We start from the raw sequence: 20,630 nt of genomic DNA, 5'->3' as shown, positions 1-20,630 counted from the left end.
AACTCAATTGCTTGAAAAATGAATAGAAATCCACCTTGTTGATCCTAGAAAACAGCCCTGATACATTTGGACTTTGTTTATATCTTTTGCTAAGACTGAAGTTAACTCAAAACAAATGATTTTTTCCATTTGGGTGCAGGGGAGGGGTAGGGAGGGGTTAAGGTACAAGGAGGAGGAAGAAAGAGGAAGAAGGTACCGAAAAGGAGGATCTAATACTGGATTTCAGTTCCCACTACTGGGAAAAGGTTCATTTCCAATTCTGCATTTCAAGAACAAAAAGACTTTCTGATGATCTTTCTTATTCTCTTTGGATCAGTATGAATCCTTAGCAGTTAATTTATGTCTTCCTGTACTTAAAAGGTTAAAATATTTTGGGAAGTGAAATTAATATATTTAAGGATGGTTACAAAGTCAAGACAGAGCACTTTAAATCACTGTTCCCCAGACATAATCTGAGTCACAGAATCTGTTAGGGAATAACCTAAAGGCTTTATTTAACTATGATAGTTCAGTCATTAGTTTGTCCGTCCATTCAACATTCAACAACTACTTTGACCTGCGCATTATAATATCCAAAGTACTCCCTCCCCACCCCACCCCTCACCCCGCCATTGTCCTTGATTCTCAGGAGAACCCTGTGAGGTAGTCCTTTAACAGAAATTACCATTTTAGAGAACAAGAAACCGAGACCCACAAAAGTTAGTCAGTTATGGAACTTTAACTGGAACCTAGATCATCAGATTTCACATCAAATTCTCTTTCAGTTCTACCTAACTTTAATTTCACCAACATTACCTAAGTGAGCAATGTGTTGGACGCAAGTCTCGGAAAACAAAAACGAAGTACTCTTACCCTTGAGGAGTGTCTAGCCTATTGAAGGAAGGCAGAGATCAAGGCAGGGGTGTGGGGTGGAGGTAAGTGCACGGGTCCTCGGAGTCTGGCATAGAAGGTTGTAGGAGATAAGACGGGGAAAAGTTTGAGGGCCTTAAGTACTTAATTTCTCGATTTGCCATCACCACCATCAAGTCTTCTTAATCTGCTTTCTCCAAGTATGGCTTTTATTAATGTCAGAAGTAATCTTTTTCTGTCCCACTTTCTTTCGAACATTTGGCTGGCATTGCAGGGCCAGTGTCTCCAAAGCGTAAGGTTGTTCTTGGCACCCTGATGTTTCCACATTGAACGCTGTTGGACTAACTAATGGTAAGACCGCCGCAATTGTGTCTGGTGTATTATGCATGTGTCATGATATCCAGTCCATCCTTGCCCGGCCACAGAGAGGAAATGGTTACAACTGCTGGCAGACAGGCCCAACCCTAGGCGGGCTGGGTCTCGGTGACTACGGTGCTATGGAAAGTGGTCTGGCTGCAGGGCTGGCAGAGATCATCTGCCTGTTTATCACCCAAAGGTCTGGGACGCCCAGAGGGTTGAGGCAAACGTGGGCTTAGAGTTAAGTAGGCATCAAGATCTATTAGGGGTGCAGTTCCTGCTGGGAATGGTGTTGCGTTCCGATATCCAGGCTGCAGATGTTACTGGACGCTGTGAGCTCTGGGAGAGCATGATGCTAGGTGACCTGACTGTTCATGGTGCAACCAGTCAGGTACAAGAAGATACAGAAATCAGGTCCAGGCAAAGTTCTGGCCTGTAGACAGCCCAGTGGGTGATTGTGGCGGTGAAGATAGCCGAGGCTCCCCGTGTACCCAGGCGCATGGGGCTCTTCCTGCATTGGGTATTGGGTATCACTGGTGGGTACATTGAGATGGCTGGGTTATACCTTGTTCTGATCAATGCTGGGTGAAAAATTCAGAGATCGAACGTGCCCAAGGCTGGGGGGGGGGCTGTCAATGCCTCACACTGATGGCAGAGTGGGAGGTAGGACACAGCATCTAAGAAGAAGCCACAGAGTTTTGTTTGGCTCAGAGTCAGTCCTGACTTGGGGACTATCTTTGGCATGACCTAAAGCAAATTTTAGCACCTTTCTGAGTCTGTTTCCTCAGTAGGTTGTGTGCCCCCTGGGGTGGGGATCCCATATTGTATTCATTTGTTTCCCCAGCATTCAGCGCATCAGCTCCTTCACAAAAGACTGTCAGTGAACTTGCGAGTTGTTTGAACGAGTGAATGTGTGAGTGAATAGGGTGAGCTGAGTGTGAGGAACGACCTTAGTGGTTTCAGGGAAGAGGGACTTATCAGAAGAACGGTCCTCACCCTCACCCCCTCGATTCTGATTTCTACCCCATGCCCTTTTCCAAAAACCAGTGATTCAAATAATAGTATACTCCCCGAAGTTCCTAATAGCCTGTGATTCTCTGAAGAAAACAAAGCAAAACAAAACAGAACCTTGAGTAGTTTATTTTAAAAAAATTTTTTGCCTTCACATTTACTAATCAAAGATGTTATAAGAATAAAAAATAAACGTCCAGTAGCCCCCAAAGAACTCCAAAAGGCAGTCTATCTACCAGGAAATCTTCTGGGGTGGCCTCAGAGAGACAGCCAAGTAACAAGGAAACCCTTTGACATTTGCAAATGCTACGAAACAGCAACAAACAAGAGCAGCTCACTAAGACCCCGGGGCAGAGGTACATCAAAGATTTGCAGATCTCCCTAATCTCATTTGGGTCAACGTGCTCCACAAGGGTGCTGTTTGTTGTTATGGAGATAAGTGTCTCCAAGAGTGAAAGGTCTTCTCCAAGAGTGAGTGGGCGGCTCTCATTTTTGCTATAGGTCCTAAAGATGTGGGCAGCATTAACTTTAGGTCAAACATGCGGAACTGTGAGTGAGGCAACTAATTGCATTTAAAAGACACCACTTAGGGCTTTTCAGTGTCATAGGTGTGTGCTTGTGAGATAGATAGATAGATAGATAGATAGATATCAAACTAATATATAAACATTACATAATTTGGAAGATAAGGAAAAAATAAGGGAGGAGAAAAGCATTCATAACCCTACTACCCTAAGACAGCCAAAATACTTGTTTATTTGTGTACTCTTATTTATATCTGGTCTATTTTCTATGAAGAGTATCTTTTTAAAAAAAAAAAGATTTTATTTATTTATGTGACAGAGAGACAGCCAGCGAGAGAGGGAACACAAGCAGGGGGAGTGGGAGAGGAAGAAGCAGGCTCCCAGCGGAGGAGCTCGATGTGGGACTCGATCCCGGAACGCTGGGATCACGCCCTGAGCCGAAGGCAGACGCTTAACGACTGCACTACCCAGGCGCCTCTATGAAGAGTATCTTTAAACATAGTTATGAATATGCCATATACATATATATATACACACATACCTACATATATATATCTTACTTCTTTTCACTTTATCTGTTACCATAAGTATTTTCTAATTCCAATTTTTTTAAAGAAGTGTGGCTTTTATTTTATTTTTTTAAAGATTTTATTTATTTATTTGACAGAGCGAGAGAGCACAAGCAGGGGGAACAGGGGGAACAGTAGAGGGAGAGGGAGAAGCAGGCTCCCCGCTGAGCAGGGAACCTGATGCAGGTCTCAGTCCCAGGACCCGAGATCATGACCTGAGCTGAAGGCAGACGCTTAACCATCTGAGCCACCCAGGTGCCCCTCCGATTCCAATTTTTAAAAATTAGTCAGATTATACTTCATATTCTCCATCCAACACCTTTCCCCTCAAGTCAGTCACAATGGGACATGGAGATTATGCTAATTTTTTGTTGCATACCTATATTCATTCAAAGACTTTCCCCCTATATGTTTGAATTTTTTCCTGTATGTTATATGCACCTCAAAGATGGGTTCCTAGAAGTAGAATTACTGACTCAAAGGGCTTGACTGTTTGTGATTCTTAAGACACGTGACCAAATGCATCACCGAAAGAGTCATGCTAACCAAAATGTAGTAAGACAGGATTTGATCTCAGTGCATTTCACCAAGAATTATTTAAATGTCAGCCTCCATAGTGAACATAAGTATTGGTCCAAAGATTTTATAACTACTTGGCAGAGAGGTTGATAGACGTGGGAAAAGATAGAGAAAAAAGGGCAGAGACACTTAAAACTCAAGTACAGCATGCAGACTAGACACCGTTGGTAACTGACAACTGGTTAGAAATTAAGGAGGCATTCCTGAAGTAATGTACATCAATGTACTAGCAGCCTTCAGCTTACCAAAGTAGATACAGCAGCAAAATAAGTGATTGAGGGTGGACTGGTTGACGGGAATCAACTCTACCATTAATTTTGGGGGTGGTCTTTGCAAACCATTTCCCTCTCTGGGCCTTTCGCAACTGTGGAACTAATAGGTTGAAGAGGGAAGAGAGTTTAGATTATAGTGTCAAATCCAGATGATGAAGACAAAGTCACAGAGTCGCAGGGTCCCGTCAGCTGTTTTCCCTAGACACCCAGAGTTACAACTCCGATGAGATCCACAGTTCTACCAGCGTGGTACAATGAAATAGCAGACATCCTGGGAAGCTCTCGGGGCTCCCCCAACCTCAGTTAGGAATCCTCAAGTTCTGTATGTCTCATTTGGACTGATGGCAAAGATTTTTCAGGGCCTTGTTTCCATAGAGAATCTCCACAGAAAAATGTTGAATAAGCGGACCAATGAGGTGGCTTCAGTCATCTACCACTATAAGGACATTTGGCCTTTGGTGCCTCACTAGTGTTTTCCAGACAGTTTTCTATCTAGATGATTAGCTAAATTGCTTTCAATTTAGTAAACTAAAAGAATAAAGGCAGGTTCCCTCATTTTCCAGACTCTATTTTGGGGGCAGGACCTCTCAGATTTCAAGAGAAGCCTGGGTCACTTTTTAGAGGCGTCTAGTATGGGGGAAAAAAAGAGAGAGAGATTATATGTGTGTGTGTGCAAATATATATATATAGTGGTTTTTTGACATAAAAAATGATAAGATTGTACAGAGAACGATCCTGTACCCAGTTTCTTCCATTATTAACATTTCACCTTAGTACGGTACATTCGTAACAACGGATGAAACAATATTCACACAAAATTATTAACTAAAGTCCATCATGTATTCAGATTCGTTTAGATTTCCCTTCTGTCTTTTTCCATTAAGTACACTTTACATGAAGTTATCATGTCTCCTTAAGCTACTCCTGGCTGTGGCAACTTGTCAGACTTTCCTTGTTTTTGATGACCTTGACAGTTTCGAGGAGTACTGGTCAAGCATTTTATAGGACGCCCCTCTACTAGAATGTGCCTGATGTTTTACTCATAAATAGACTGAGGTATGTGAGGAAGACCACAGAGGTAAAGACCCATTTCACCACCTTATATCAAAGGTACATACAATCAATATGGTTTATCATTGTTTTTTTCTTTGTGGTTTGTCATTGTTGATGTTGACCTTGATGTCCTGGCTGATATAGTGTTAGTCTGGTTTCTCCATATAAAATTACCTCCCCCGCTCCCCTTACCATACCACACTCTTTGGAAGCAACCCGCTATGCCCAGCTCACACTTAAGGAGAGGGAATTATACCCTCCCTCCTTCAGGGGTGAGTATCTACATAAATTATTCAGAATTCTTCTGCATGGAAAATTTGTCTCTTCTCTTCCATTCATTAATTTTTCCCATAATTAATTTACATCTGTGTAAAAGTGTGGATATTTATTTTATATTTTGGGTTATAATACAATATTATTCTATCTTGTTGCTCAAATTTCTCAGCTTTGGCCATTGGGAGCTCTTAAGGTGGCTCCAGTGTCTCTGAAATATCCCCCATCAATGTAGAGATTTTTTTGTGTATTGTTTGGTTTCTTTTTCTTTCTTTCTTTCTTTTTTTTTTTAGCAAATCCTTATTTTATGGTACAATCTGGGCATTAGGTGTGCTCATTGCTACTAGCCCAAAAATATTTAAAAATCTACATTTTAAACACCAACATAGACATAATTACAATACAATCACACAATTGATGACCATTCTAGATTCAGGAATAATATGAAATCACGGCACTGTGGGAGAGTGGGAGGGCTCCTACACTGGGTCCTGCAGTGGGACCTGCACACAAAACTTGTGTGTGAAGGTCTTCTTTCCATCCTGTCATTGTATCACTAAGATTGAGGCAGAGCCTCAGTGGAGAGCATGTCAGAAGTCCAACTCTGAGCTCTTCTCTGAACATAAGGCCACAGCAAATGGCTCTTCTTCAGGGCTGTCCACCCTATATCTCCTTTCCGTGATAAGCTATGGAAAAAAACAAAACAAAACAAAACAAAAACAATGGATTTAGAACCGGGGCATCAGAATTCTAGATCTGGCTCTGTCAGCGATTCAGTGGGTGTGGAAAATGCCTTCTGTCTGGGCCTCAGTTTCCAATTCTGTACCATCAGTAGCATTGGACTGGATTGTTACTAAGGACTCTCCCAGTTCTAGCATATTATAACTCAGTAGTTTTACACTGAGAGAGTGTAATCGACTCCACGTCTCCTTGTACATGGACAAAAATATTCCGGAGGGTCTAAGTCAAAGGAGACATGGTGGTGGTAGGGAGGTCACTGCCAATAAACAGGGCTGTTTTATTACTTCCTGAGGATGCCAAGGTCCGTTAAAGATCTTATTTCATCTAGACAATCAGGCCTGAGAAACTTCAGACCTTTTGTTTTAAAGAATGGCGATCAAAAAAGGAGATACTGATTGAAAGTATCTCTTTTATTGCCTTCAAGTTTGTTCTGGAAGATCAAGGCTTTTTTTTTTTTTTTTTTTTTGTTAGGGCAAACTCCTCATCTGTTATTTCCTCTAACTTCAAATAATTACCTTTAAGGCAGTGATGGCTGAACTACCTCTAAGTTTCTTACTAGGAATCTCTCTTCAGGTTTTTTTTTTTTTCTTTCCTTCCTTTATGTGTGTGTGTGTGTGTGTGTGTATGTGAATGTTATGAGATATTTTTCACATCTACTTGGGGCCCAGTGGCTTAAAGACTGCCCAGTTTACAAGTGTCATCTCCTTCCTATCATTGACTGGGACAGTTTCCAAAAACAAACAGAAGGCAAAAAAAAAAAAAAAAAAAAAAGGATAGTGCTGAAAAGACACTTGGGAACTGTCACAGCTGATTATGAATGCTAGAGATCAAAGGTACAAGGTCTTAGAAACTGTCTCCTCCAACTCAACGTTAAAAATCTTCAGTCAGTTTTTAGACCCACTCAGCATAACCCCAGACTTTGGTCTACAATTGGTTAACAATTGATAGAGGTGAGGATTCTGGGACTGCCTTCTTTACTTAGAAGTTTAAATTTTAACCCCTTCCCCCATGCCAGGTACACATATAGATACAGCTCCTTTCTGTCCCCCCCCATCTTAAAGTTATGTAAATATGTGTCTGGATATCAAGGTATAGAATTTAGAACAGATAGGCATCACACAAATCATCGGGGTTATTTCTTCACACGGCTGAAGAAACTGAGTCCTGACAAGTGGTTTTGCTCCAGGTTCCATAAGGGAGTTCCAGGCAGAACTGTAATTAGAAGCCAAGGCTTTTTTGGCAACAAATCCAGGTTTGTTTGTTTGTTTTTTCTCCTACCTCACACCATGCCCCTGAGGAGTTACGTGTTTGTGTGTGTGCGTGTGTGTGTCTCTGTATGTACATATGTTACGAAGACACCAACATGTAGGAAACATGCACGGAGCATCTGTAGTCTGACCTCAGGGAGTAGTGCAATGACTCGAATTTCAGGCAGCTGAAAGGTTTCTGCGGGTGGAGGGTGAAATAAACAAGAAAAGCCACTGTGGAGATGTGAATGGAAAAGTACCGAAGCGCTCCCTCCCTCCGCACATTCTTCCGCTCTCCAACTCTGCCTGCCTGCCAGCCAGCCGGCTCCAGATAGGCTTCTGCACGGTCAGGTGTACAGAGGGCGGTGTGGAGAAGAAGGGGAAAAAATGCAGGCACAACACGCAAATCAAGTTTTTCCACTTCTAGCCTTAGGTAGTAAAGACAGCTAAGTACCGGCAGGCAGCCGCAGGGAGGGTGGGCCAGCTACCCAGAGTTTACAAACACTCAAGTGCTTTCCTCTCTTCATCCCTTCCTGGTCCAGCTGCTGCTTTCCTTCATGCTAGAGTTTCATAGGAAGTGAAAACCCTGCTATTCAAAACAGTGATCCAATGCAATAAACAAATGATTAGGCGTCCCCCCAATCACTTCTCTATTTTAAGCTCCTGATATTTATTTCCATTTTAAAAAAGTGAGAAAAGTGTGGAAAATCAGTGTTTTGGGGGGAAACTCTGAGCAAGGCTAGAAAAGGTTTCTAAAGAAAAAAAAAGTCTCAGAATAAAACAGGCTGAAAGCAGGCAGCATATGGATCAAAATTAAACGTTGACACTTCTTTTTCAGAAGGTAGTAGCTGGAAATCATCTTCTGTTTTTTCTTTTACTGTCTCAAAACTTTCTGCTCAATTTCTCTAAAATGTACCAAGAAATCTCCCTTCTTTCTCCAAGGATAATGTAGGGAGCTTGTCTACAATAAGTCTAAATGAAGGATTTGAGAGAAAAAGAAGAGGTAAAATTTTCTACATCAGGTGGACAGCATCTTCCACACCCATCAGAAGTAGTGTCAAGTACCGCAGCACAGGTGACAAACACAACCAAACACAAATGTCCGTCAAAACTCAGAAGTAGCATCGTGACCTGGAGTTCGTTCTGAGAACCAATTTACAGTGAACGAGAAACCCGAAGCAGCCTTGCTTTCCCCTCTTCTGCCAGAAAACAGGACACCCTCCTCCAAAGCCAGGCAGTCAGATCACCCTCATTCTCTGAAACGACACAGGACCATCAAACGGAGACCCATTTTCAGTTGTGTCCTAGGGTCATGCATGCGTCTGGTGAGGGCCAGCCTGTCCTCTGGAAAGAGAGAAGCCTGGGGGAGTTGCGTGACTGATCTGCAAGGTTCTTTACCGTTCTAAAATCCATCATCCTGAGATGTGATAGATAGCTTAAAGATCTACCAAGCTTCCAGAAGTTCCTGACAGGTGAAACCAACTTCCTGTTTGGAGCCCCCTTAAAAAGAGGACAAGACGGTATTTATTCGAAGGATAGTTTCCTTTTCAGCTATGACTGAATTGTGGGGAACTGGATGCAAAATCTGTTCCCTTCCTTAAATAGTTGTAATATTAGGACCAGGCTATTTTATTTGTAACGAAGCTTATATTTACCCGGCAGCTGCGTTCAGGAACCTATTACTATGCCCAGTCCACTGGCCTGGTCCTCTATTCTGAGTATTAATAGCCAGTAACCATTAAACCACAGGACGGTTGATACATAGTCCCTCCAAGTCTACAGGAATCACTCATAAGACCCCAGACACGGAATCTCTCTTTAGAGCTTCTTAAGGATGATTTAAAAGAATTTGAATATATTCAAGTCAATCCTTTCTTTAATCCTATAACATAGCACTGCGGGAGTGAGGGAGCCCACACAGTGATGCCAACTGGCTACTGATGGGGAGAGATCAAGACTAAGAGAAAGAAGGACAATTTGGAAGCAAGTCAACTGGTATAAAATTTGACAGTTACGCTCCTAGGATTTGAAAAGAGATTGGGAAGTGGGTGCACAATTTTCCTCACTGTTCATTCAGTAGAGAGAAAGGGATCTACCTAGAGTCTCTATCTTCAGAATATTTTCAATATTTTTTTCTTTTAACCGTGTCCTTCTGATCAATTTCTGTCAATGTAAACAGTGATTTGGCAAAAAACCCAAACAAAAACAAAAACAAAAAACAACGGTCATAGAAATGTGGGTCTCTGGCACTTGGTCCCAGAAATAATGTGCAGGGAAGGTTTGAGGTCCCTAGTGGTGGGGTTAATTATCTATAAACTAGGCCTGGTGGGTTTTCCCTCCAGGGGCTCCCTGCAAAGAATTAAAAAGGTCTGAGGTACAAGAAGGGTGAATTCCTTCCCAGCCCCCATTCTGGCTAGTTCTACTGCCAGAGGGAGATTTCCCTCTGCTCTGCAGCGCCCCCATGGGGCTAAGATTGGAGTGGCAAAGAGAACGCAGGAGGGACAAACTGTGTTGGGGGGGGCGCGACCGCAGGGGACCAAGGAGGCAGGATGACAACTTTGATTAGAAAAGTGACCAAAAATCATAAAAGTAATCTCCATCGTAGGCTCAATAATAGGTCAGAGCCATACATTTCACATTCCAAACCATATACAGATACACCTGAGAAATCTTGAAGTAAGACTGCACTCAAAGATAGAAAAAAATATCACACATATAAATGCACAGAGAAAATCGTTTCAGCAAAATCGGGGTATCGTTTTGAATCCAGTGGAATTCATTTAAAACTCTGAAAAGGAAAGGGAAGGAGACAATAAAAAAGCAGATAGTCCGCCTTCTGGCAGAATGAATCTGCACTTGACAATATCATGTGTCTTTGGGGGTAAAATGTTCATTTCAACAACAGTGACAGGATTAGGCCTATGTATATTTTTCAAAAATCCTTTACAAGGCAGGCTTTTCTGCAGAGGCTGCAGTAATCCATCTGTCAATAAGTATTAAAATATTCAGATTTCATAGGAACAGACACGCATATTTCCTAAGCTCCAGACCTTGTGGAAAATAATCAACCCCTTTGGACCTCTTCTGGTTCTAAAATTCCCAACACAGCCTTTTAAAGGTGGTGGTGGGGTGCACTGACAATAACATTTTCAGCAACAGATCTGAACTTCTTAGGGACTTTTCCTCGGAAAGAAATGCCAAATATCCCAGGAAACAGCCCGTAATCTTTCGTAGCTCTGCTCATTTCTCCATTATAAACCCAAATTTGAGGTAGGGAGAGGTAGATTATTTTGGGCCATATCTTTTTTGGAAATTAACATGTGCAGAAATTTTGTGGAACCTTTAAGAACTCATCTGTAATTTAATGAGTCGCCTGAAGGACTCTCATAGCCAAGGCTCAGAACAGCCTGACCTTTGAAAGCTGCTTCTGGTCCAAACATTTTGGGTTAATTCTTGAGGAATCTGAAATATTATTTTCCCCTCACACCCTTCTTTTAAGAGAGAGACATAAAAGAAACAAGAGTCTCCCTCATTCGGGGATGAGTAGGAGGGGAAAAAACCCCAACCAACATTTAAATAGGGAAACTGGCAGTTCTGAATAAACAAACCAAGGCCCACAGTGAAATGATTCTGCACTGCATTTGCCTTTAAAAAGAAAGGAAAGAAGAAAGAAAGAAAAGATTTCCCCCCTTCTCCTCCTCCTCCTCCCAAGTGAGCTCCGAAGCTAAGGAGCCAGTGCTGCGTGCGGAGCGCTGTAGTTGTAGCACAGGCTGTTCTAAATACACGCAGTATCTGTGATCCTGGCACGGCAGGCCTTTAGAATTCCCTCCGGCTGATCTCTTCAACGCAGACAGGAGAGATTTTTTACAACGACCTTGAAACGAGCGGGGGGTTGGGGGGAGCGCGGGGGATCAAGACCTTAAGAAAAAGCAAAACACAAACATGTATTTGGCTCACATAATTTTGTAGAACACATGCGTACACATACCCAAATACACACACGTTTCTTCCAACAAGAAATTTCCTAACAGTCAACAATAACAGAAAGAGTAAACCCACCACTTGCTGTCCTGGAAAGAAACAAACCAAACCAAAACAAATCCTTTGAACATGTCCCTCAAGTGCAGGAGAGCCTCCTCTCAGTAAAAAGTCCAAGGGAAGAAGAAAATTGCATCGCCCCCCCCAAAAAAGTGGGGGTTGGGATTGTTACATGCGATCAAAAACTGAAGCTGCTTTCAATAGTCACAATATTAAAATAACACATCTTCTTTAAAATGCTGGAGAGATTAGATAAGAAAACACACACACACACACACACACACACACACAAAACAAAATCCAACCGATGCGGGATCCTACTATTTACGTAACACCACAAACTTGCAAAAGGCAAAAATCAGAAGGAAAAAAAAATCCAAAAATCATCAAAATACAACCACCAAAAAATCCCAAGCCACCACAATTAACAAGGAAAAACCAAACCAAACCAAACCAAAAAGAAGACCCAAATAAAATAAAGCAAATGAACCCACCGAAGACTGCTTGGCAAATATTTTTCTCGTGGTGCCTAATATTCTAGCTGGAAAGAGCTGTGGTGTTTATTGTTTTTTTCTCTTACTCGCCTCTAAAGCTACTATATATAACAGACTTTTTCCAACGGGTCGAACCTCTCGCTCCCTTTTGTGTATTTAGCTCGAGGAGCTAAGTTTATGGGTAAGAGAGGAGGAATTAGCCCCAGACCCCGGGAAAGCAAAGCGCACTCCCCCTCTTATGTCACCGAATAGCAAATTAGTTCTCAGAATTCCAGAGGCCGAGCTTTGCTACAGCGAAGACGCCGACGTCACAGAGGGGGCGCCCACGTGACGCTGGCGGAGCAGGCCGTACCATTGTGCGGGGCCCCGGGAGGGAGGGACGCCGTCTGGCCCCTCGAGCCTCGAACCCGAACCTCCAAATCCGGGACGTCCAGCCGCTGAAGACCTCGAAATCTTCCGGAAACTGGAAAAACATTGTGGTTTTGAGGGCTTTCCATGGGACAAAAGAGGCAAAAGTCCCGGAGAGCTGACACCGAGTCCTCCCCTGCCACGTAGCAGTGGTAAAGTCCGCAGCTCAAATTCCGAGAATTGAGCTCTGTTGATTCTTAGAACTGGGGTTCTTAGAAGTGGTGATGCAAGAAGTTTCTAGGAAAGGCCGGACACCAGGTGATTATTGCTGTTGCTGCTGCCGCTGCTGCTGCTGCCGCCGCCGCCGCTGGTGCCGCTGGTGCCGCTGCCGCCGCCGCTGCTCATGATCATTATTTTACCTTTTAATTCTTTTTTTTTTCCGCTCTTGCCAAATGCTTTGGCTCCAAGTTTCCTATGTGTATCTATTGATATAAATGTATATATTTATTTATTCTAGCTGTCAGGTGTTAAAATAAATGCCGAAGATTAGTCCCACGTCTCTCCCACTCTAGGATATAGATTTTTATATATTTATTATTTTATTCTTGTTGTCTTTGAGTGAATCGGCCGGTTTGAGGAGGCTTTTGCCGCCCTCCCTTGTGTTGTTTTGGTTTTGGAAAAGGAGGTGGAGGAGAGGAAGGAGGGGAATTAGGGGGCGGCCGGAGCCGAGAGAACGAGACAGTGTTTGGGGGGTGCTCCGGGCAAGTCTGGGGGCTGTCTGGCCCCAGACGACGGAGAGGACGCGCGCTCGCGCTCTCGCTCTTTCTGCTGCTGCTTGCGTACGGCTTGTGATCTCGCTGGATTCGGGCGGCTGTGTTTTTTCCCTCTTCTCGCTTGCAAACTGCCTTCCTCGCTCCCTCGCTCCTGCCTCCCCTTCCCTCCCTCCCTCCTCCTCTCCCTCGCCTCTCTTTCCTTCTCCTCTCCCGTCCTTCTTGGTGACTCCGGGAGGCGAGGAGGGAGGCTGCCCGCTCGCTCGCCCCGCTGGCTCCCTTCCACCGGCCTCGCTCCTCTAGATTCCCTTCCTCCGAGCCGAGATTTGGGAGGAAAAATGCAAGCGAACTCCTCGGGTTTTGTTTTTCTCGCCCCCCCCATAAGCCCAGTTGAAGTATCGTTTCTACTGTTTCCTTTTAGAGCCGCGATCTTCCAGACGAGATCCGAGTGTTTTGGTGTCCCCTTGTCCTGTGTTTTGGGGGAGGTTTAGCTTGCCTGGGGGCGGGGATGTTGAATACTTTGAAAATTATTCTTTCTTGGTTGCAGTCGAGGGAGTCGGGAACCCCCGCGCGCTCCCTCTCCTCATCCTGAGGAGAGAGGCTGGTGGCGGGACAGGGATTTGGGGGGTGGGTGGCAAAGGGGTGCGCGTTTGCACCTGCGGTGCCGTTTAGCGTGCGGGGACTCCGGGAAGCTTCACAGGACGGCCCAGCCGAGCGGGAAGGTGGCGGGATTTCTGGCGGTCGCGGTGTTTGTGTTTTGGGCGCTGCGTGACTCGGTGTTAGCTCCCAATGGCTGTTCCCCGCCTCTCCTAAATTTTGTTTTATTTTTTCCCATGGTGCGAGCTTTGTAAAAAGACGACTGCAGACGGGAGAGTAGCCGACGTCAGGCTTCAGGTTCCCGAGGTCCTTGCACTGGGCGAGGGGAAAAACAAACAGCCCCAGCCCGCGTTCCTACGCGCAAGACCCGGGAGGAGAGAAGGGCACGCTGTGGCCCTGGACGAGGGACCCGGAGCGGGAGGAGGGGGCGCGGGCGCGAAAGGGAGATCTTTGTGAGTGATTTTGCAAAAACGGATTGCGAGGCTGGTTGGATTTGCAACCTGTGGCTCTCCTCGAGGGAGTAAGAATGGGGGAAGGCGGCGGCGGCGGCGGCGGCGGCCCGGGGCGGGAGCCGGTGGGGAGTTGGAGCCTCGGAAATGGGCTGCGCTCTAGGGCCGCGGGAGCTAGGGGCCACCGCGCTGCGAGAGGTAGTGACCGTGGTCAGTGTCTTGAGAACTGTGGATTGCGTTGCCTCTGTGATGCCGTGTTATTGGAACTCTGGCGAAAAATGGAGTTAGCGTTACAATAATTGAGTTTTAAAGCTCCCGCATGGAAAACAAAAACACAACCCAGTAGATTAAAAAAAGAAGAATGAAAAAGACCCCTTTTATGGGGTGCCCCCTTTTGCAGTGGTTAAGAGTTGGTGTTGGGGGTCCAGCAGCTGAACGGAGAGAAAGACCCCAAATAGGGTACTGAAAGTCCAGAGCTGTTACTGGGTCCCTGACCACTACAGAGAGCTGGTCATCTTCCCCACCACCACCAGCAGCCACTGGAAACTGATTTAATCTTTTATGGATTTTTTTTTTCCCCATTCAGTTTATAGTTTCCAGGAGGAAAATCTTGTAACTCTTTACTTTTTTTTTTAAGTAAAGTATCAATAGATGCTTTTTTTTTTTTTTCTGTCAAAAAAAAAAAAAAAAACTGGGGCAGGACAGAGGGAACCAGGGAAAGGGCTGTTTAGAAATACAGTTTGTGGCTCTGAGCGATGCCACCGGCTTCCTCTACAGAGACTGCCAGTTTCCCTTTTTCTTTGCAAGGTGTGTGTGGTTTTAATAAATAACTTAAAAAAATAAGAGGGGGGCCAGCAAGATGTGTCAGGAGACAGGTATCTATTTTGCTCACTATTTACTACCAAGAGCCTTTGGCACTGGAACAGAACCTCGTAAATCTGCAGCCCAAGTTGAAGTTCATCTGGCCCCAGTCCACACGCTATTCCTGGAGGTAGCAAACATGAGCTCAAAGGAATGAGGTGAAATCACATTCTTGCTTTAAAATATATACTTTTGGGGAGGGGGTTAAGAAGAAAGAATATTGTCTCTGGGGGAGGAGGAAATGGAAAGAGGGCTCCAGGAGATGGGCATTCCCTTGCTAAAGTGACTCCAGTTGGGTCCTCAGGCTGAAATAGAAACCTGTAGATGGGAAATATTTCCCCCTCCCCCCACTTATAAATAGAAGTTTCCAATATCCTATTTGGAAGACTTTCCAATACTGCAGGCCCAAGCATTGGCTGGTTTTAAGGGTCTGTTGATAGTGACAATAAGGCCAGAAGCTGTTGGCAAACTGGGCAGCTTGAAGGAGAAGGAAGCCAGAAGAGGGAATTCTCCAGTTGGCCTTTTCTTCTGTGCTCAACTGTGAAGGGTTTTACCCCATGCTTTCTTGAAAAGACTCTCCAGTTTATTCTGGGTTTGCTGGATGGGGATGGGACTCTAAACCCTTAAGCTGTCGCTTGCTGAGCCTTGAAGAGTTCCAGTTATTGGTTGAGTAAATGGTAGCCAGGACTAGATGTCAAAATCCTTCCTTCCCTCTCTCCCCTGCCTGGTAGGCACACTCACAACCCACTTGATTGTGAAAAACTTGAAGAGATTTAGAGGAGGTGGTGCGGCAGCGCCACCCCTTGGTAGGTGAAACTCTCTACTTGCAAAAGTCAAATATTTGAAAAACATTGTGAAATGACCTTATGAGGATTTTTTTTTTCTTTAGAAAGGGGAGACAAAACTAACTTTTAAAAAAGGACTTTGTAGTTGATTTCTCAAATGGGGAGGAAAAGCGTTGCTTTCTAGCCAGGATAGTGTCATAAGAGGCAAAGAAGTTGGAGTGTGTGTGTGTGTGTGTGTGTGTGTGCGCGCGCGGGGAGGGTTGCCTAGTTGGCTTTAAGTAGGTGAGTTCTCCAGACGGAAGTAGCCTCCTTCCCCCTTGGACTTGACTTCTCAGAGCACCTGAATTCTGTTGCCAGTCTGACACTGAGATAAGGAGAAATGTCTTGGTGTAAAAACAAACCAGTGATTGAAAGTCCTGTAGTTTTGCTGGCGGTGATGGTCGTGTCTGTGGGGGCTGGGTTGGGGACGGAGGTTTCTGGATGGCGTGGGGCAACGGTAGGCTGGTCTGTAGCTGGGTTTTAGCCTTCTGGGAGTCGAAACAGTGTGGCGCGTACCGGCTTCCTGCACTGCGCAACAAGTGGCAATGCCGCCGCAGTGATCCGAGCGAGGGTGCCCTGTCGTGGCGAAGCCGGCCCCTTTCTCTTCGCCCCGCTGGAAGCCAGGAATGGCTCTTCCCGGTCCTCCCCGCCTCCCAGTCTGTGACCAGCACCCCCGCCAAAGGCCAAAGTCAGCCCCTCTTCCCCCACCCTCCGCCTTTACCGAGCCGTAAGCCTGGGTGGAACCCTGCCCTTGGCCTCCAGGACCCCTTTTCTCCGTGGGAATCAGGAGTTTATTCCCGACTTTCTTTGCTGGTCGACCAGTGTTTGGCAAGAAGCTCTGCTAATACCTTCGAGTTCCATTCTGCTTTTTGAAGACAAGCGCACCTTTTCCTTCCCTTCTAATACATTCAGCCTTTCGGGCTGGAAAAACCAACGTGTAATACATGAACGCAGCTCCAGAGACCGCGTTGTGGTTGCTAGAGGAGTGAGCATCGGGAAGAACGGAATTACATCTAGTAAATTAAATGTTTTGCAGCGTTGCTTCTAGAGGCAACCTCCTCCCGCTAACAGATCCGAAAAAAAAAAAAAAGTGGGGGGCAGTCGTTTGTGGGAAGGCTGTGGCTGCGCGGTGATTTTTCAAACGGACTGAGTCTGCCACCTAGTGGTAGATCGTAGCCGAGTCCCCCACCCAGCTTGGGCGGTGGACCGACCCTGTCACCTTCCCAAGTAGGCCTACCAGGTGCTAGGCTGACAGAGGAGGGCAACATCCAATGAGGATGACACCTCACCGCCAAAATCTTGGTAAGGCGGATGAAAATTCGGAAGCCTCCAGATGCTTGCCGTGTCCACCACGGTCGCTCAGCGAGTGGCATCGGCCTCCACTAAGAGAACCTTAATGAAATAACCCGTTTTGAACACACTGTCTTTCTGTCGCTGTGCCGTCTCCCTGGGTGAAGTGGGTAGTGGAGGGATGCATGGAGGCTCTAAGACATAAAGCTCTTTACAGCTGAGAAAACAGGCGGCCTCATGAGGGGGGCCTGTTGCTGGTGGTGAGTTAGTACCCTAACCGGGATCAGATTTTTACCTTCTGAATTGCAGGTCAGTGACTTAAAGTCAAAGGCCAGTTTATCTCCGCTCCTTTGAAGTATCTAAGAGAAAGGACCAGCACTAAGAGATACCCATGATTTTAATGTTTCAGGTCAGCTAGCTGGGAACAGTTCCCCAGGTGTTTTGGAGGAATTTTAGAAAGTATAGCGTAACTAATTTTCAGTGACGGATACGGAAAGCCTACCGCGGTGCTAAGGGGTGGGGGTCCCAGATCTTGAGGAGCGTGCCTGTGTTAGTGAGTGATTAAGTCCCAGTCCCTAGACTTGCAGAGATGCAACTCGCTTCGCCCGAGGCTCACATTTGGATTCTGAAATCACCCTCTTCCCCTTCCTTCCAAGCTGCCTAGTGGCTTGGCCAGAGATCAGTTTCGTGTGTGTGTGTGTGTGTGTGTGTGTGTGTCGGGGATGGGGGGGTCATATGGACAGTCAGGGTGTAATCCTCATAGAATTTGGGCCACAATAGCTTCTTATTAAGCAAAGTTTTATTTTCTCGGAGTTCAAAACTTAAGATGGCAAAAGCGCGTAGAGGTGCCGGCGACCCCTAGCGACAGCCGCCGGCGCGCGCACTCGCGGGAGATGCTGAGGTCTCCACCGCTGTGGTCCGACGGAATCGAGTTCAGCCTCTCCCACTGCGGGAGCAGTCGGAGGCCGCGTCGGAGAAACGCGCCTCTGTTCGGTTTGGAAACGAATCTGGGGATGTGTTTGAAGAGCGGTCAAGTTTGACTCATCGCTTTCCAAGGACAGTTAGTGCCTTCCATCTTCATTAACGTGAATAAAGACCTTGGCTGACTTTTGTCCAGATCGGATTTTTAAAGGCATTGTTTGCTTGGGGACATCATACCGCTCCCCTCCCCCGGCAGCCTTTTTGCAAAAGCAGAGCCCAGTCCAGCCTGGATGACCGAGATATCTTTGCTCGGGGACGTGGTTTGCTGGCATTGTGTGCCGGCTCTTTCTGGAAGGCTGTCGCGAGCTGGGCGCATGGGGAGCGTCCCTTCTGCAGCTCCTCTTCAGATCTTGATGATAAAACACATCCCTCTATTTTATTGCATTTCCTAGAAGCTTGCAGGCTTGAAAGAGCGCTGTTGGCAGGAAACGTGATAGAAATAAAGTCAGGACACAATGTCCCCGAACACCTTGGTCACCCAAAGCTACTGCTGAGGCTACCGCGTTATCAAATTCGCTTTCATTTATTGTCGTCTCCTCCGCCCTCCCGCCCCCCAGTTAAGAGAGCGAAGAGTGTTTCACCCTTAAACAAAAACAACGGCGCGGTTTAACCACACCCCCTACCGCTGGACCACCGTGGCTAAACTGGGGCAGCTGGTTAGCTGAGCCGCTGCGCAGAAAAGGAGCGCTCCTGCAGGAACCCTGATGCTGGTTTCACTATGGCAGCTCCAGCCTAATTAAAATCCCTACTTCCTGCCCCTAAACAGTGCTTTGCACTTCCAGATTCTCCTTTGGATTTCTCGGCGAGTTATTGGAGTCATTAGATTACCAATAATCCAACGGCCGGCCGGGATTAGAGAAGGGGTGGTGGAGGGGGGTGCGAAAGGCATTCTCCAAATCTGGAGACTGTGTCTAAAGTAGGTCAATGGGAAGGAGAGGCGGGGCTACACGGGGGTTGTCGGTTTCAAGCCTTGATGGAGGGCTCTCTCTAGTGTTTAGCAGCGGTAAGACATGATTAGGTTCGAGCTCCCGGAACTACGGGAATCCTAATTCCCAATAAGTGCATGTACTTAATTTTAACTTCCCTTCCTAGATACTCACCCCATTCCATATTAAATTTCAACCTTCGCTTTCACCTTTATTCCACCGGGCGAAGGGATGAGAAAGTCTCAAAGTAGGACTTTCTGAGGCGGATGAGGCCCAGTCTTTACCGACGGCCCTGACCCCGCCTCCGCCGCTGATGGGATGCGCGGCGCAGTGTGACGCCACCCGCGGGTTTTAGGACTGGACTGCGGCCTTGGGCGCTGCGTCTTTCGAGCCCCTGGCCCTGGAAAATTCCTCTCGGAGACCACTATTAAGACCAATTAGGAGAGGGCGCCCAGGGGTTATAATTCCAAGGAAGGCCCAGAGAAAGCGAGGCATCCTTGGAGTCAGCGCCCCGGTCTCCGCGGAATCCTTACGTCGTCTCTAAGGTTTCGGAGAAATCGGATTCCGAAATCCCGAAACTTGGCCAGGTTCGGCCTGGCAGCTCCTATTCTAAAGACTTTGGGCGGAAACAGAGCCTAGCAGGGTTCCCCTATTTGCCAACGTAGGCGGAAGGGGCTTTCGGTTTGGTTTTCCTACAAGTCGTCTGGCACGCGCTGGATGGAGACCCTCATTTCTAGGGACTCCCATCTTTTTGACCTTGACGCCTGGCCTAACCACCCTCTTAAAGGGGGCGGAGGCAAGCAAAAAACAAAAAGCAAAAATAAATAAATGACGCACCAGGCAAACAAAGGCCAGAATTGGGCAATTTGAAGTCATAAAGTGAGCCTCAGATTGGACCCGAATTCCTGGGTTCTAGGCCGGCTCGGCTACTAACTTGTGTGACTTTCCCCATTTATAAAACTGTTATGGGGAAGGGTTGCGCCGGGTGAACTCAGAGTCCTGGACCGGGCGCGGGTGAGGGATTTAGGGGAAAGTGTGCCTATTCCCCCGCGAGCCTCCCCGGGCGGCCCCCCCTCCCCGGGTGAATCCCCGGCGGCCCTCGCGGCGCAGGCGGCGATCCTGGCGGCCGTCGGGGCCGGCAGCTTCCTGGAAAGTTACTTCTCGTTGGAGCCGGCGGTAGGCAGAAAGTGTTCTGTGAAATCCGCTGAGCTGAGATCGACTACATTCCGGGAATGAGAGGGCTGTGCCATTCCCCTCACTACCCCCTGCCTTGACGGCGTAACAGGAAAAAAAAAAAAAAAAAAGCACACACAATGTTAGCTACCGAAGTGCACGAAACGTTTTATTTGAATGCAACCAAATTAAGGGCTGCCACGATCTCACCACGGGGCCTCCGACGCGCCTGCGGGGGCTTCGCGGCAGATGGGCAGCGGCGCCCCCAGAACGCCCGGGGGTGGGCGGTCCCTGGCGGGCAGGTACGGTAAGGCCGGGGTCGGCGGATCTAGCCCGGGCTTGCCGCGGAGCGCCTGGCTCGGCTTTGTGCCCCTGTGTGCGCGCGCGCGAGGAAACGGCTGCTT

General features: G+C 46.6%; 1 protein-coding gene and 1 long non-coding RNA gene across 5 annotated transcripts in view; one reads left to right on the top strand and one right to left on the bottom strand.

The window, feature by feature from the left end:
• BCL6 (BCL6 transcription repressor) overlaps positions 1-20,630 on the top strand; it is a 51,582-nt gene that overhangs the window by 16,332 nt on the left and 14,620 nt on the right. The window contains exon 1 of one of the 4 annotated variants that reach the window (XM_087861489.1): positions 12,518-12,673. The exons of 1 other annotated variant lie outside the window; for it this stretch is intronic. The gene's annotated coding sequence lies outside the window, so the exon portion shown is untranslated. Of the gene's footprint in view, positions 1-12,517; positions 12,674-12,701; positions 20,529-20,630 lie in introns of those variants that run through there. 2 more of the 4 variants (XM_045811244.2, XM_045811248.2) reach the window with 2 other exon arrangements.
• Positions 4,797-12,348, bottom strand: LOC123801292 (uncharacterized). The gene is made up of 2 exons (XR_006782192.2): positions 12,008-12,348; positions 4,797-6,173 (listed from the first exon to the last, which is right to left on the bottom strand). It is a non-coding gene; the product is annotated as an uncharacterized LOC123801292 (long non-coding RNA).

This window comes from Ursus americanus, chromosome 4, assembly GCF_024610735.1.
Source record: "Ursus americanus isolate L20-20 chromosome 4, mUrsAme1.1.p, whole genome shotgun sequence".
NCBI lineage: Eukaryota > Metazoa > Chordata > Mammalia > Carnivora > Ursidae > Ursus > Ursus americanus.
Note: the sequence above shows the minus strand (reverse complement) of the source record. Positions and strands in the feature narration are given on the sequence as shown.